The sequence below is a fragment of the Ostrea edulis genome, chromosome 8 (genome assembly GCF_947568905.1).
Source record: "Ostrea edulis chromosome 8, xbOstEdul1.1, whole genome shotgun sequence".
Lineage (NCBI taxonomy): Eukaryota > Metazoa > Mollusca > Bivalvia > Ostreida > Ostreidae > Ostrea > Ostrea edulis.
In genome coordinates this window covers 55,839,066-55,857,993 of record NC_079171.1, presented here as the reverse complement: position 1 = coordinate 55,857,993, position 18,928 = coordinate 55,839,066, and the positions used below count along the sequence as shown (strand labels likewise).

The following is an 18,928-nucleotide window of genomic DNA, read 5'->3' as shown; positions in this document are numbered from 1 at the left end:
AATTGACATTCTTGTCTAAGTTAAAGCTTTGTAATGAAGGGACAGTAAAAGTTCATCATTGGTGCTCTAAATGTATATAACCAGAACATGTTATACAAAGGCATTTACAAATAGAATTTTTAAAAAAAGAAGTTCATTGCATACATGCTTATGCTAATCTACTACCGGTACTTCCTATGAAATAGAGCCGATTTGTAATATCTATAAAATAGCAGTGAAATGTACCCATGAACGTTGGAATTATAGTGAAAGTGAGCCACGATGTCAGGTTGACGATATTATATGTGTATCGTCAGTTTAGGTGAAACTTGATCGAAACATCACTGGAGACAAATAGTAATTTAGTCATATTATGGTACCTAGAAACAGCACCCGAAACGGAGCCAAGTCTGGTGGTGTGTTCAACTAAGAAACGCAAACAGAGAATGTGATGGTGTGATCCGATTGCGAAACATGAACATATAACGTGATACTGTGATTTGGAGTAGGGTTTTGACATCTCCTACAGGGGGTGTAGCATTCATGAAAATAACGAACAGTGATCTATTTCATAACTCCAATAAGCAATAGAAAATAGAGAGTTGAGCAAACATATAGAATATATTCATTTTCATTTTTACTGTCCTGCTGCTTAATCAACTACACCATAGATATTTCTAACATATTACAAAGCACCATTGGATGCAGTCAGTGCTGATATAAGTTACGATCATGTGCTACAGAAATGACAGCTTGATGCCTTCTTAATCTGTGGTTTACCTCGGAATCACAATCATGCAGCTTTGTCTTAAGGGTTTTGGGGGAGGGGTGTTTGCAAACTTCGCAAATGTTTGAGAAAGAAAGAGATTGAAGTTAGAATTTTGAACCTGACTTTGTTAACGTCATTTTACCAGCGTACATCTATCATAAAAGACAGAGAGTTGTCTTTCTTTTACCGGCGCATACATATCAGAATAGGTAGAGAGTTGTCTTTCTTTGAGCACATTCATAGATAGACACCATGTTGATTGCATCCTATGTCAAAAAGTAGATCTTTATCCGATTCCCCTACACTTCATTTAGATCCCATGACACACTGTGTTAAGAATTATAAGGTAGTAGTAGAACTTTTCATTATCAGTATTACGTGTAATAGTGTACCATCCACTTTAAGGACACTTTAAAAACAAATGAGTTTATTCTTATTTAAAGTTGTTTTTTTTTTTTTTTTTTTTTTTTTTTTTGCAAAACCCACTTATACATTTTGTAGAATTGTTATAATGATAAGGGCGCAAGAAATTATTTGCTAAAAAAATTAACTACTCTCGATCGATCGATCGATCGCGTCCATTCACGACGTCGATCATTTCCGCGTGCATTGTTACTATCGTCCAGTCATTGAAATGTCATTCTCCCTGATATCTAATGTCGGTATGATCATGATTATGAAAGTTTCAGGAATAATCTATTCAAAACATAAAGGTATACAAATAAAAATTCTATATTCACTGCCATATAGTACGTGATTTTGTACTATATTTTGTACTCCATTATTTATTACAAACTGACAATCGAGTACCCATGTCATTATCTAGATAGTGGGTATCGTATATTGTTTATTACAAACTGACAATCGAGTGCCCATTGATTGATTGTATATTGTTTAACGTCCCTCTCATGTCATTATCTACATAGTGAGTACCGTATATTGATACATGTATAACACGGAAGTTTAACCACCACGTGGTCGTGTACTCGTCTCTACAATGTGTGGCGGGTATTCATACACAAAGTCCTCGTCCTGGGACAATGTTTCTCCTTAAAGCGTACAAGTTTATCAGATTTCCTCATCAACCTTCATTATGCTTACATACTGCGAGTTAACTTTTAGACGCTTTTTGTAGGTTCGTCTTCCGAATCTTGTGTCAATATTTTCATTCGATATATCAAATTTCATATTATGATACAGCGGGCTTAGGTTTGGAACTTTAGTTCATTCTAAACATTTTGTGACATCTAATCTTGCATATTACCTGAAAAGTGGTTTCACATGTATTTAGAAGCGTATATATTTTTTCTTTAAAAATCAAGGACCTCTCCTAATTTCTAATTCAATGGATGTATCCTGTACATACCCACTGAATATTGTGTTTCTATATTTCCATAATCGTGAAAATGAAAACAAAATCATCATGCGGTTTTACACTTACCTCTCCAGAAGGAAAAGTCCCTGAAGGGAGGTTATCCAACAGTAAGGATAAACTAAACATCATATCAATAAAGGAAGAGGGCGGAACGACATTACATCTAGATCACGTGATCTGTTTAATGGTTTTACCACTCCTCCCCCGGACAATTCCTATCACACGTCCTTAGGGTAGATTGAGTACGCAGTTAATATTTGATATATTTCATGGTCAAATGTGATGTTTCTGGAATTCTTATTCTATTTTTTATTTTCGAAAACTATTCATTTTCATTTATACCAATTCTGATAAATTGCAATAACTTAACAATGTCTATGTACACAAATCTTGGTAATAAAAGCTGAAGATTATGAATAGGAATTGCTAGACTCCCCTCTTTTTCTAGCGATACAAAAACATAGGTACAATTTCTCCGTCACTGTGAGAAATTTATGATAGATCCAGGGGTCTGTGTTTGCCCAACTTTCTTTTCAAGTTTGAATTATCCGTCATCACTTGCAGTCAAAATGTGAGACACAGAGAACAAAGGGATGCTTACTCCTCCTAGTCACCTGATCCCACCTCTGGTGTGTCCAAGGATCCGTGTTTGCCCAACTATTTATTTTGTATTGATTGTAGGAGTTATGAGATTGACCACTGTTCGTTATCTTCACCTTTCGTTGTGAATGAAGTGACATACTTGATTATCACTTTATACGTGCATGACATTCTAAACCTTAAGGCATTTCTTGTTAAGACCTGACTCTATATCAGGGATCTTGATTTATAATTTTAAAACTAAGACTATCAAAAAATAATATGTTATCCATGTAGTACATTCTATAATGTTATTGGACGTCAGTATTTCACAATTGTCTAGCTTCAGATAATCCTTAGTATTTGTGAGATTTATTTCTTATAAATTTTCTACATAATGAACCTTGCGACATAAATTTTGTAAAATCGCACATCCTTTTGAAAATCTTTGACTAGTTCTCGTTGCGTACTTATCATTATTCATTACTCTGTGACAATATTCCGTCTAGTTCTCGCTGCGTAATTATCATTATTCATTACTCTGTGACAATATTCCGCCTAGTTCTCGCTACGTAATTATCATTATTCATTACTCTGTGACAATATTCCGCTAGTCTTTGGCTAGTTCTCCTTACGTAATTGTCATCATTCATTACTCTGTGACAATATTCCGCCTAGTTCTCGTTGCGTAATTATCATTATTCATTACTCTGTGACAATATTCCGCTAGTCTTTGGCTAGTTCTCGTTGCGTAATTATCATCATTCATTACTCTGTGACAATATTCCGCTGTGTTTGGCTAGTTCTCGTTGCGTAATTATCATTATTCATTACTGTGTGACAATATTCCGCATAGTTCTCGTTGCGTAATTATCATTACTCATTACTCTGTGACAATATTCCGCCTAGTTCTCGTTGCGTTATTATCATTACTCATTACTCTGTGACAATATTCTGCCTAGTTCTCGTTGCGTAATTATCATCATTCATTACTCTGTGACAATATTCCGCTGTGTTGGGCTAGTTCTCGTTGCGTAATTATCATTATTCATTACTCTGTGACAATATTCAGCCGTGTTTGACTAGTTCTCGTTGCGTAATTATCATTATTCATTACTCTGTTACAATATTCCGCCTAGTTCTCGATGCGTAATTATCATCATTCATTACTCTGTGACAATATTCCGCTGTGTTTGGCTAGTTCTCGTTGCGTAATTATCATTATTCATTACTCTGTGACAATATTCCGCCTAGTTCTCGTTGCGTAATTATCATTATTCATTACTCTGTGACAATATTCCGCTGTGTTTCATTATACGTCTACAGGATTCACATCTGTAGTCACTATTTAAAGATTTCTCTCATGTTACCGCGGAGTGAATAACGAACATTAATGGCCAGAACTTTTATAGAGGTTCACACCTGAGTTTTTTAGTATTGTCAGTTTTTCAAACGTATGTATTGAAGATATTTTCCTCTCAGAAAGCAAGGAGACAGGAAGTGCTTCAGTTCCTACCGTCATTTTTTCAGAAATAGTTACATTCCCAATGTTCTTGGTTTCGATATATTTGCAATTTGAAACGATTCCCATTTTTTCATAAATATGAACGATTTGCATATAAACATTTATAAATATAGAATGCCTATTTCAACAGCTGGGAATTGTCTAACAGAAATACACTACAAATGTAAGACAAAATGAAAGTAAGGAACAATGTTCTATATCATACAACTATAAGGAATACAAAATAGAGAGTAGGGCAAACACGGGCCCCTGGACACACCAAAGGTGCATGGGATCAGTTACGTAGATATCATAAGCATCCCCTGTCGACCGGTCACACCCGCCGTGTGTTCTATATCTTGATCGGGTAAACGGAGTAATCCATAGTTAAAATTAGTATGCCAAGAACAGCCTAACAATCGGTATGGAGCACATCAGACAGCATTTGACGCAATGATAGGTCGTATTGGCAAACTAGATCGTTATAATAACCACACAATTTGTGAAATGCTGGCTTAACACTGTTAATTTGAGACTGTTTTAACATAAACTGTTTTGTCACTAGTCTGCTCGAATTTAAAAACTGATCAAACTTAGAACAAGCTCTTGCGTACCTAATTAGTTGAGAAATATAACCTCATGACATGTGATAATGAGGTATTGCTACATAAATATTGGAAGTTGACGATGGAGAATCTGAAATCATCCCGTTTGTCATAAAGTTAAGTTGTTAGTTTGTGGTTATTATTTATGAAAAGTACTTGATGGAATATATCGAATCTACATATGAATGAAAATGATTATTGTTAATACAAGTTTCATTGATGAATTTCACTTTCGAAAATTCATGCAGGTACGATCAGCAAAGTTTGATGCCTGCATACTTTTCATGAAACGCTATCACGCTCCATGGAGGCATACCAGAGTAAAGCATCGCAGTTGGACCAGGAAGAGAAAAGCAGAAACCATTGTCGTACTTGACCCAGTTCTCACTTCATTTCCTGTAAGCAATATACCTATTCACCTCTCAGAGTTGCGCGATTACACCAGTATCTTTTTTGCAATGGATCATTTTTGGCAATCAAATGATCATTTAAAGTAAAGGAGAATATGTATTTAAGGTATTCAGTTGCATAAAAAGGCGTAAACAAATTCACGAATAAGGAAAATGTGAAATAATCGTGCATTTTCATTCCTAAAAAATGACAATTCGACTCGAGCCAGAAAGGATTTAGTTAGATACAAAACACTCTATACACGTTACACAGAAGAAATATCATTACGACAGGATTCATTTACATGGTGCTCCAGTTTGCTTTTTATTGGAGAAAGGTGTGAAGTTATAAGAATGAGACAAAACACACTGTCACCCATTATTCGATGTCATGTTTTCCCTCGTTACCCATGGCAGGAAATATATTCTGCTGCATTTGTTTTCCCAACTATTAATTTGGTATTCCTTATAGGAGTTCTGATATTGATGACTGTTTGTTGTGTTCGCCTTTTCCCTTTTGGTGTAAATCTACCCATTGTGATTCAACCAAGACATAAGTTGCTAAACAAAATTATGACCCTCCAATATGGAAAAAAGAACAATCCTAATGTGTTTGCGTGCAAAGAAGTTTAAGAGGAGGAGGACATTTATTCTGAAATAGTTTCTCCTTAGCGATGTAATCGTAATTGTAATTAAAAGATTTGTATAGCGCCCTATCATCATTAGTTCTTTAAGGCGCAGTACAAATGTGAGAGAAATGATAATATAAAATCAATGTGCACATGCATGTGTCAACATTAAAATGGCAAATTATTATTACTGATATATGGCGCCTATTGTAATGATATAATTACCCTAATAACATATCAAAGAATTTAAAACAATCCTTAGGAATAATTGAATACATAGAAAGGACATATGTATAATAACAAACTACAGTTCAAATGGCAAGTGAAGGTTTGTTTGTTAGGGTTTTTTGTGAACTAAAAAAATGTAACAGCACTGTAAGAGCTGTAATGTAAGAGCACCAAGTGTGTTTAAAAAATCATCAATTAAAAGCTAATCTAAAAAGATGTGTTTTGAGGTCCGCGTTAAAACTAGACAGTATAATACATTGTCTGAGTGTAAAAGGCAGAGATTTCGAGATACTCGATGCAGCCTTATCCAACCGTCGATCCCCATATGTTTCGTACGTGTCCGAGGTACCAGTGGGCCTATTCACAAAATATCTTACGACTAAAATCAAACTTTTTCAAACTTTTCAAACACTGTAAATTTCTTATTTTTCAATCTTGTAGATTTTCTTAATAATATGTAAACTACATCCATGGTTTATAAAACTTATTAACATACTTATCTCTGTGTGATCGGTGTTTGCTTATCAGACAGAATTATTTTTTTGCCGCTTAGTCGTAAGATATTTTGTGAATAAGGGTCCTGGAGAAGATGCAGAGATTCGGATCTTAGTGATCGTATTGGACTGTAAAATGAAAGGTGAAGATAACGAACAGTGATCAATTTCATAACTCCTACAAGCAATACAAAATAGATAGTTGGGCAAACACGGACCCCTGGGCACACCAGAGGTGGGAACAGTTACTTAGGAGGAGTAAGCATCACCTGTCGACCGGCAAGGATATCCTTTATGTAACCTGGAGATAGGTTGTTGAGAGATTTGAAAGTGTGAAGTAGGATCTTATATTGAATTCTGTATTCAACTGGGAGCCAGTGAAGATCTATTAGAACAGGAGTAATATGGTTGGATTTTTTCAGCGTGTTATTAACCTTGCAGCTGTGTTTTTTGCCCTCTGAAGTTTGCTGGTGTGTTTGGAATGGACACCATAAAGAAATGCATTTCCGTAATTTAATCTGGATGTAACTAACGAGTTTACTAGAGTTTTACATGCTTTATCGTTAAATGGACGGATACAGCCAATTCTGCGAATGTTCACATATACTGAGAAATAGAGAGATAGTGTTCCTTATCATTTTATAATGACAAAATCCAATATTATCCTTGTCAAAATATTCCGTTATTTTACAGACTACTATAGATTACCAACACCTCATAATGGGATCATGCATATTGAATTGTCTAGTCTAAATGTGTAGAAAATTTCGTGGGAAACATAAATATTCACAAATTTTAGAACTCGAGACATGTGAATTCTGTGTACATATATAACATGATTAAAGTCTGTCAAGTAAAAGAAAGTCTGTCAAGTACATTGATTGTAAAAAGAGATGTGATTTTTTTTGCACTGATTTTAGATTGTAGTGTTATATGTACTCTCACGTCAGTTTGAAATCATATATTCTCAAACGACAAAAAGAATCATTAAGAAAAAACCATTTTTAATTGCTATCACTTTATTAAAATACATGTACAACAGCTCTTCTAAATATAGCCATAACGGTTTTATTATCAGCTTTTCAAGACCTAAAACCGTATTTATAGATTTTGCTGCTGTACACCACCTTCCAACCCGTACTATCTGCGAAAGGTGTTGACCAAGATTTCTCAGGGGCATTTGAGCGCTAGTTTATACAAATGCATTGTCACCGCTGCACAATATCCCTTATAAAACTTATTGTGTGACGTCACTGGTGTTAATGTTTCCCATCGCGTGAGACGCATCTCGGAATCCATCTTCTTTCTTCCATTTTACAATGGTGGTGTTCGAATTTTTTGCCGACGGCAACACGATATATTCCCAATTTCGGCCACCCCATTGTCTGTGATCATAGATGTATCAGATGGAAACTAGGAGCACCATGTATATGTTATTACAAGGTGAAGGTCAGTTGGTATGAGTGTGTATTGAAGACCAAAACAAAATGCCTAGCAGTGGTTAGCTTCGATACAACCATTTCAGTTTATCTGGGTCTCTGTCCAACTGTGTTTTGAAAAAAAGTACATGGGCAAGGGCGAATGGGTATTTTTTCTATTACAAAGTCCTTGCGCCGACAAAAAATGTCCACGTTTTCCCTCACACATTCCTTCGAATAACTGAAAAATAAAATCATTCTAAATCCTTCAACTGATAGGTATTACACCCTTAAACGGCACAAAATAAAATAGGTTTCACAGCATGTTATTGATTTACGGCATTCTAAACATAATGTTTCTGTTTTATTGAAATATGTAACATGTTCCATATCACCCGTATTGTTCTTTCTTCTCATTGAAGAATTTCTTCTCCCATATAGAGACGTCACCAAGTAATAACACGTGCCACAAATTGACACATGCATGGATCTTATAGATGTCACAGTAAGTTGATTTTCTTTTAGTATCATCGCCTACCCTGATTCGGAATCTCCCGTTTTTAGGGTCGAATTTAAAACACCCATGCTTCTCTATATCAATGCACAAAACTTGGCGAAGGAACAGTCAATATATAAGTTATAAACATCGTACGTTTGTTCGGCGCTGGAATCGAGAAACTAGCCCGGACTTTCCCGGTGATGGAGTGAACACCCTAATCAATAGGTCATTACGACCGATATTGTTATCCTCTCTTATCTGCACATGTTTGTACTCTAAGATTAACAGTGGTTGTACCTGTCATGCTTCGTCCTTTGGTTGTACCTTTCTTACTCTGGCACGACTTTAGATTTCCCCCTGCAACCATTTCTTTTCCATAACATACACCTAACTATTCTGCATGCTGAACAATTCATTAAGATTTACAAGTGTCTTCCCAGTTGTCTTCCTGACTATTTGATTTGGCCGTATCTGTCGGAATCAAGGACTGGGGCCGTGTAAATGTCAAAGGGGCTGAAGAAATACTCATTCCATGAATCAAAAGAAGGTACCCCAGTACCCCCTGTACTGACGTATGACCTTAAGATATCCCTCACAACATCTAAACACATGGCATTCAATGTTTTCAAATGATTCCAAAACATGTCTCATTCATTTAATGAAGCCTCAGAAATCCATCTCATTAATATCAATCAAATCTCAATATCTCTCACATTCTTAAGAAACATTAATTTGGAGTAATCTCACGTATATTCTTGGGGGGTTTTTTTTGAACAATTATTTTTAATTCTAATGTACTCGTATATCTCCAATTATCAAAACATTAATTAGGCCTAGATGTTGACTATAATTAGGTATGATATTCTCCTTTATAATTGTATCATGAATGTATCCAATCCACGTGCACACGGTACCCTTGGTGGTAGTTTGTAGATAATCTGTGAAACCATATAAAATTATGTAATATGATATATGCAAGTTGAAGATAACGAACAGTGATCAATCTCATAACTCCTACAAGCAATACAAAATAGATAGTTGGGCAAACACGGACCCCTGCACACACCAGAGGTGGGATCAGGTGCCTAGGAGGAGTCAATAATAATTTCTGCTTTATATGACTTAGAAATCCACTATTTGACCTAACATGGCTCCTAGCTTGCGTAAAACAGGATATACGGTGGACTCCTGTGTGTAGAATGAGAATGTATTGAGATACGAGTTTTAGTTTTAGTTTTGCTGATGTAAATCACTGTCATCAAATTTCTAAATTTAACAATATTATCAAGGTAATATTTTCCCAATTTCTAGATATAACATTATATGCTGTAATAATGATTGATAGATGTATACGATTTTGTAATCACTATGATATAATTATGTCCATTCTAGAGGTATCTGACATCTAGACGAGGATTATAGGGGAGAATCTGTGGAGAATTTACTCCGACTAGTGACCTGGCGCTTGATAAAGACTCCATAAACAATGTATCCCATGGACATAGAGCGGGCTTGATATCCATGATTTCATCAGTGTTTGTAAAATGATTTAATCCGGTATCAAATTGCATCATAAAATCAAATATTGAATGCTATTTCCCCACTTAGAAAGATGCATTTTATTATAAGTATAATAAACCTCAATGTGCATTGTTTTACCGGTCGCTGTATTTTACTATGTCACTGTTGTTTAATGGTTGGTGTACTCGATTTACAAACAGGGGAACCCTTGTTCCATTCTCCATCTCGACACCACATCAAACTCACGTGTGAGGCGTTTAACAAAGGAAATCACTGTTCCTTACCAAGTACCAGGTATAAAAAAGACAATGTCACGGATATTTTGATAAATTGATAATAAAATGCAATATATATTACAAAACTAACCTAACGCTATCTATCTTACAAATCTAACCTAACGTTATCTATAGTACAAATCTAACCTAACGATATCTATAGCACAAAATTAATCTAATGATATCTATAGTACAAATCTAACCTAAAGCTATCTATATTACAAATCTAACCTAACGCTATCTATAGCACAAAATTAATCTAACGCTATCTATAGTACAAATCTAACCTAACGCTATCTATAGTACAAATCTAAACTAACGCTATCTATTGTACAAATCTAACCTAACTATATATAGTACAAATCTAACTCAACGCTATCTATAGTACAAATCTAATCAAACAATATACAGTACCCGCAACGTTATTCTTGACATGATAAACGATAGAACACGATACACACACGGTAGGATAGGATACAAGCACGATACGATAGGATACACGCACGATAGGATAGGATACACGCACGATAGGATAGGATACACGATAAACCTGTTAAACGTAAAACCTGATAAACGATCTTCACGATAGACCTGATAAACGCAAAACAAGATAAACGATCTTCACGATAAACGGAAAACCTCATAGAAATGTTATAAATTTAGAAACGATTTAGACAGAACGAAATTTTGATACCTACAACATAATTACATTATGTTGATAATAATATTGAAGGATTTCAATGCTCATTATATACCTACATTACGGACAACGTGGATTTCTTGTTTTCGGTAATCTATAGGTAACTCAGGAAAACCGCGTTCTCATCGCGAGATGACTATCAGTTACCTGTCCCCGTCGCGGTAACATATGTTTAAAACATTGATCGGTTTTATACCATATAATTTCTTTAATCCACGGTCGTACGTTTTTCTTTTTCTTTTTATTTTATTTAGGTTTTTTTATGCCACCACAGCTAAAATAAAAAAAAATAAAATATATACAGCATTGAATTCATTAGGTGATCTCTATATCAATTTTCTCAGCCAATGATTCTAAAACTTGTATTATCACCTAATGTTTAATATATAAATTATACAGGGAATTAACTATATGTAATATAATGTAGTGATGTCAAGCTTCAGTAGCTCTCTTATGCTAATGTATATTACCTAGAATATGAAATAAAACCAAGTAATATTGTGTGTGTAGCGAGGAGGGGGTTATTTTGCATCAAGCTCTAAGTTCACGGCTCATTCAACATCAATTGATATTTTGTTAACAAAACATAAATAAACTGTTCAAAAAAACATAAACAAAACCCGGCTTGTTTTAAATTCGCAATTTTGAAACGCTTAACGTGTAAAAAAAAAATTCAAATAATCATCAAAACCAACATAAATTTCCAGTATCTACAAGTACGACTATTGGTACATGTCTACATGTACAAGTTAAAAAAAAGCAACGATGACAGCGGAATCGTGCCCCGTTGAGCAGAATTTTGGGGGATGCAACACCCTTGCACCCTTTTAAAACTTAATCTTCTAAATGTAAAACTTATACGGTACCAATTTTGATGCACCAGATGCGCAATTCGACAAATAATGTCTCTTCAGTGATGCTCAACCGAAATGTTTGAAATCCGAAATAACTATGAAGTTTTATATCTGAATATAGCCAAAAACAGCGTGCCAAAGTGGAGCCAAATTCGTCCAAGGATAAGAGCTATGCATGAGGGAGATAATCCTTAATTTTGAAATGAATTTCTAAATTTTATAACAGCAATTAAATATACATCCATATTTTCAAGCTAGTAACGAAGTACTTAGCTACTGGGCTGTAGAGACCCTCGGGGACTAACAGTCCACCAGCAGAGGCCTCGACCCAGGGGTCATAATGTGAAACTTATACGGTACCAATTTTGATACACCAGATGCGCATTTCGACAAATAATGTCTCTTCAGTGATGCTCAACCGAAATGTTTGAAATCCGAAATAACTATGAAGTTTTAGATCTAAATATAGCCAAAAACAGCGTGCCAAAGTGCCAATGTGTGAAATACAATGTTCCTGTGAATGTTAGCTGTCAAAACACGGGTGATACACAAAATCATATATAAGGACGCGCACAAGTTCAGCAGTTGCTATATAAGTAGCATACAGGTGAAAAAAATCGGAAGAAAAAGAACCATTATTAAAATATACATGTATTGTAAATCGTGGCTATCTAGCTAAACGCACCACTTGGTCTGTGAATACAGTAAGGTAAGTTCCTCGATGTAGAGGACAGCGAGTCAATAGCTTCTGTCGATATATCCCAAGGGCAGCGGTGTATTAGGAAACTGGTCCGTGGAACACGTCTGCTCTGGTAGGGAAATCACAATCAACTGGGGTACAAACAGTTCACACTGTACTTCCGGTTGGTATAGACAGCTCAACCTAAGTTGAGTCGTCCAGAATTACTACACTCCTCCCTCTCCCATTGTGAAGACATAACCTCATTAAATAAAATCAAAATTATCAATCTGGATGAAGGTACCAAATAAATATCTTCGATCCACCGATAATGACATAAAAGAATGTATGGTTGAAGGTACCACTATGGTATCTCAAACCATGTGAAAACGCCATGCTAACATCTTCCTATAAAAAATATACATCTCGGCTCAAGGAAATGGCACGAGGATAACAGAACTCTTTGTACAATACGTTGTCATTGTTCAGAGTGATCATCTGTGGCAGATCTAGCTGTCTCAAAATATTCAATATAAAAAACAAAATAGTAATCACCCAAACACTCCATCAAAATAGAATTACTAATTATGTGCACTTATTAAATTACAATTATAGCCTTAGTTTCAAAATCGTGCAATTTTATATAGGAAAAACTAGAGATAATGAACAATTATCAATCTCATAATTCCTATAAGGAACATAAAAATGCATTTACATACATCTGTGTTTGTTAATTACATTGTTTATCTAATATTGCATTCTAAAGATGGAATTCAGATAGCCTGTTAAATCAAGGCATCTATGATAAACAATTGATCCTGTTCTTATACTAGTATTACATTGCAAGAATTCTAAGAAAGCTCTCTTAAAGATTGACTAAAGTGTTGAAGCTTTAAATAATACTAACATTACTGACACTCCTGAACAACATAATGAAACAATAAAAATCTGATTATGTTTAATATTTTACAACCTTGTGGATATATACACTTCATTCACATGATGTGTGCCTAAATAAACCACAAATAATTGATAATAAAATCTGATTAATTTCCATGCGTTACAGCCTTGTAGATTTTCTACATGATGTGTGCCTGAACACAACACAAGATTATCATGGTCAAATAAACCTTTCCATTTCACATCAATCTACCCTCACCACTCACAGTCAGAGTTAACATGTCTACCACAGTTCACTCAGTTAAAATTCAACAATATGTACATTTTGGATCTGACCTCTCCAATATGGTTTACTCGCTTACTTACATGTATGTATCATGCATAATTATATCAAATTAGCATAATGACTTACTTCATACAATGGATTGTACAATAATGAATGACACAATAATGGTGCACTGTACAGCATTTGTATTTGCTATACTGAATTATACAATAAATGAATGACAATAAATGTAAACTGCACAGTATTTACATATGACAACTAGTTGCAAAATACTAAGTTAAATCCACAATTTCACATTTAATTTATATCATAGCTGCAATTCCATTTCCATAATAAATTATTAAAATCTGATCCTTACATGTAGATTATCTATCATTTGTGCATGTAAATTGTGCATTTATGCATAAATGCAAAACACTTCAATGCCCAACCATTTAGTTTGAGTCTATGTATTTTACAATGGATTTCAATTGAAAGTCAACATATTTGAATCACACAAAATAACAACAGTGATTATCCAAATAAAACACAATGCAGTGCAATTACACATGCAAAAACACACAGAAAGTTTAACCTACATTTACGACACTGCATCAGTTTACTAACTAACTGTTCTTGCACAGCAAAAATACAATACAATATCAATTTGAAGTGTAAACTGAAAATCTCCAAATAAAACGCACTGTACAATTTGCACTTAGAAAAACATACAAGTGTAACCTACATTAATGTCAAGTGCATTAGTATGCTGCTTTTGCACAGCGAAAGTACAATACAATACCATTTCACAAAATCATTCACAATACATTCATGTGTTATAGCTAATAAAGTTTATGATAACATGATTCGATTTACAACTTACAATTTATATGATTATTTTTGCTATGATACCGAACATTCTCCTTGTGCTCACAATTACATGTTTACATTTACATTTCAAAAACAAATAGTAAACAAACCAACATATACATTAAGTTTCACATTACAGATGATAATACTAGTACATAATTCTTACTATTAAATGTTCTTTAGTAAAGTATGAAACACCAGTCTATACAAGAAAACAGTATTATTGCTGTAAAGGTATGGCACTTGCTTAATAGAGTCTCTTTAGTCGGGTTGGATTTGGAGATCTGCTGGTTGACGGAGGTGTCCTGGAACGCCTCGGGGGCCAACACACAATCCTTTCCCGGGAGTTTGTCCTTTCCATCATAAATACCTGGACCAAACAGATGGGGGTGGCCACATGGCCAATATCTGATGTTGTCATGGTGATCTTGACTATGTCAGGAGGTGACTGTTGGTCTCCATTGGACTCTGTTTTCCAGCCCGTCGAGATGGATGCCATGCAAAAAACACAGGTCTATATCTGTTTCGTAGACGATTCAGTAGCTTTAAATACTCCACTGATAAGATAGGAAGAGAACTCAAGTATTATTGCAAAGCTGAATTTGCTCAAGAGAGTGTCACTGATTCCAAATAGATTCAGTAGGTAATTGTAGCAATTATATAAATGATAACGACTTGGTATATCTTTCTTTCCACTGACATTACAATGTTAGTGATTTGGAGACAACATATTTGTCATCTCCAAGGAACTGATCATTCCATTTAGTGTTGCTCAACAAATCGCCACTGATTCCAAATATACTCGGTAAGCCATTGTAGCAATTGTATGGCTGATAATGCATTGGTTTCTCTCTCTTTTCACAGACATTAAAATGATGTGATTTGAAGAAAACATATTTGTCATCTTTAAGAAACGGATCACACCAATTGGTATTGCTTAACAATTTGCCACTGATTCCAGGTAGATTCAGTAGGTCATTATAGCAAATGTATGGCTGATGGTTCGCTTTCTCTTCACCAACATTAAAATGCTGTGACTTGAAGACAACATACTTGTCATCTTCAAGACATGTAGCACTCCAATTGGTGTTGCTGTCATATCTGGACAACATTCCCCTCGTTGGGAGTTTGTACTTAGCGGGTGGAAATGTTTCCAGGAACAAGGACTTCATGGGACACTTCAGTTCTTCGTTGTCTAAACTGGCATAGATATCCAACTCAAGAGTCCCATTGTCCACCGCTATCCCGTACGGGTCAGAGTGTAAATCCAGATAACTTTCCACTGTGTCATTTGCTAACAGGATGACTGGTTCAGTTGGAATATTATCTAATCCGTAGGCACTGATGACGTATACCCTGCTCTTTTGTGGATCTCTGATATACTTCAGCTGTATTTTCTCGTAATCAGGATCACCACTGATGTCTTGGTTGTGTGCTCCTCCATTAACACAGGCCCCTACCACTTCTTTGCTGTAGAAATAATAAGGGTCTACACAGTTCAACATCAATCTAGCCTGCTCTATGTTGAAGGTGGTGTCCTGCTGTTCTGAGAATTTAACATCATTAAAGGTCTTGATTAATGAGTTTAATGACTGGAAGTTTATAGACTGAAGGGCTACTCCAAAGCTAGAGTCTAAGGAACTGTATGTAGCACCATACACAATGGTAGAATTGGAATTCTTCGTCCATAGATGGCTCTCTTCATTACCATTATTTCTAACTGGACAGCTTCCTCGCTCTTCAGGTTTCGGACCATTACACATTGGGTTTTCAAATGCCAGAAAACCTGTATTATCTGGTCAAGACAAAAGCTGTATAATCCTGGTGAATTAGTTTAGTAGGAAAAGAGTCTGATTGTGCAAATATATGCAAGATATGTCCATTTGGTAACTGAATACTGTTGTTTTGGTCAAGCTGAGGGCCCAGAGAGAAGTACGCTGGGTGAGGAGATGGTATACTGGCCAGAGAATGAGAAAGTCTGTCTCTTTCTTTTACGGGTTGGCACAGATATCTAAATGTTTGTTTACCTCGTCTCTGACTAGAGCTGTGTTCTGACACAGCCAATAGATTGGTGGACCTGGCCCAAACTGAGTGTAAACGTGGGGTAGGCTTAGGCGGAGGTGAAGACATGCCATCAGAGTCACTTTGTTGAGAAGAGTCCTCCTCAAAATACATATGGTTGTAGTTTGATAGTTTCTCTGGCTTACTGTTCACCTCGACTTTGTCAGGGAATGGGTGAGGGACAGCTTCTGCACCATCCTCTGCCTCTAGGTTCTGTCCAAATTGTGAAAGCTCACTTGGGCTACGGCGACTTTCAGCAGTCTTGATGTACCCAGCATCTCCAGACATTATAGAGGTCAAGTCTGTAACACTGTGTGCATCGTCCTGATCAAATTCAGAGAGAGCTTGCTTGTCCTCCGGGGCACTAATGAGTACGTCTGTACTCCAGGTATTGCTGGTTGTGTCTGATATCCCAGATACATGGTCTTGCCGTGGAATGAAGCTGCTACTCACGAATTTCTCCAGCCTGTCATACTGATTCAATTCTGTTGGAGGTACTGAATCAATGGCCAGTCCATTAGTACTCCCTGTATCACTTACTGTAGACTTTGTTTTCACTCTTTCAATTTCTGCTTTGACTTCAGAATTTCCCAATCTATTAGTGACATCATCACAATTAGGTTTTGGAAATGTATCCAGGCGAGGAATTTCTTGGAGAGGCCTCTGAGGAGGAGGGGCCTCCTCAACACTCCCTGTCTGTGAGAGTGTCATGTCAGACGTATTTTTCTCCTGATCCATGGACAACAATTTCTGTTCTGACATCATTCCCGAACACTCTGAGTTCACAGTTTGTGCTACTTGAGGTGGTATCTGGTTACCAGTGATTGATAGCCAGTTACCTACCTGTTGTTGTGGTTGTTGCTCAAGTTTCTGTTTTTGTGGTCGTGATGATTTGGGTAATTGCTGAAGTTGCTGTTGTGGTGGTTGCAGTTGTGATAACTGCTGAGTTTGTTGTTGCAGTTGGTCACCTCGGTTCAATGACTCAGGTTGTTGAGTCTGGTATAATGGGTTACCAATATGTGACGGCCCATTATAGCTTGATTTTGCTGCACCATATTGCTAGGAATTGGTTGCACTTGATTATCCGGATTCTGGTAACCATATGGAACCAGACCAGGTGGATACATGTTAGGTTGAGGCGCCGGATACGGCATCCAACCAAATGGTGTCCATTGGTTAACATACATAGGTGGCATATGCAAGTATTGCTGTTCAACTGATTGATATGGTATATTAGGGTATACCGGTTGGAGCATGTCAAACTGAGTTGTGTCAGGTAGAATGTACTGATTTGACATAACTTCACTGAATGTTGACTAATTTTGAATAGGTTGACCTGGCATATACATGTGACCTTGCATGTTATTAATTCTAATAGTGACCCTGTATAGATTGACTTAGCAAAATATGACAATAGATACAACTAATTTACTAGATGATGCTTTCACATAGGTACTAGGTAGGCTTGCTACAAGTTGTCCCTGGTTGGCTGACTTGGGACAAGTTTACCTTTGTTCTCCTGGATAGCACCTTGTGATTAAAGTTCAGGGTCAGGTGTATCTAAATTTACCCCAGGTACAGGTTGACTTTCTTAAATCCCAATTGTTCAATTGTAATGTTAATTTTATATTCTATACCCCTACTCCCCTCTCTAATAATAATGCTACTAGCTATAGTGTACCTTTCTAATAAAACAATAATAGAAAATATAGATACTGTACCGAAAAGAAAAAATTACAATTGACTAATAATTTGACTTATAATTCAAAAAATTCTTAATACCCTACCTAATCCTATCCCTCAACATGTGCAATATATATTTTCACTGTTGGAATTGGTCAATGATGTAATCGAATGTTTTGATTACTTGACAAATTGGCGGTAAATTGCACGTGCGAGACGGAAGTGATCAGAATTTATCCAAAATGCACAAAAATGATTGCAGTGCTTGAATGGAATTATCCAATAGTCCTGTAACCAATATGCATTTGATATGTTGACATGTACATACATTATCTGCAATTTTTACGTGCTGCAAACACAACAATGTTGTCACATCAAATATGCACCAACATTGATTACAGTACTTCAAAGGAATTTTCCTAGAGCACTGTAACCAATATGCATAGGATAATATGACATATACATAAATTATCTGCAAATTTTACGTGCTGCGAACACAACAATTGTCAACTATTGACGCGGGAATTTTGAACTAACACACAAAACAAATGGTTATTCCAATCCTACCGACAACGCCAATATAGTAAATCGTCGCTATCTAGCTAAACTCACCACTTGGTCTGTGAATACAGCAAGGTAAGTTCCTCGATGT

General features: G+C 35.9%; 1 protein-coding gene across 2 annotated transcripts in view; it reads left to right on the top strand.

Moving 5' to 3' along the window:
• Positions 1 to 18,928, top strand: part of LOC125660881 (uncharacterized) — a 91,258-nt gene that overhangs the window by 21,643 nt on the left and 50,687 nt on the right. The window contains exons 1-2 of one of the 2 annotated variants that reach the window (XM_056146505.1): positions 5,090 to 5,209; positions 8,392 to 8,474. The exons of the other annotated variant lie outside the window; for it this stretch is intronic. The gene's annotated coding sequence lies outside the window, so the exon portion shown is untranslated. Of the gene's footprint in view, positions 1 to 5,089; positions 5,210 to 8,391; positions 8,475 to 18,928 lie in introns of those variants that run through there. 2 annotated transcript variants of the gene reach the window in all.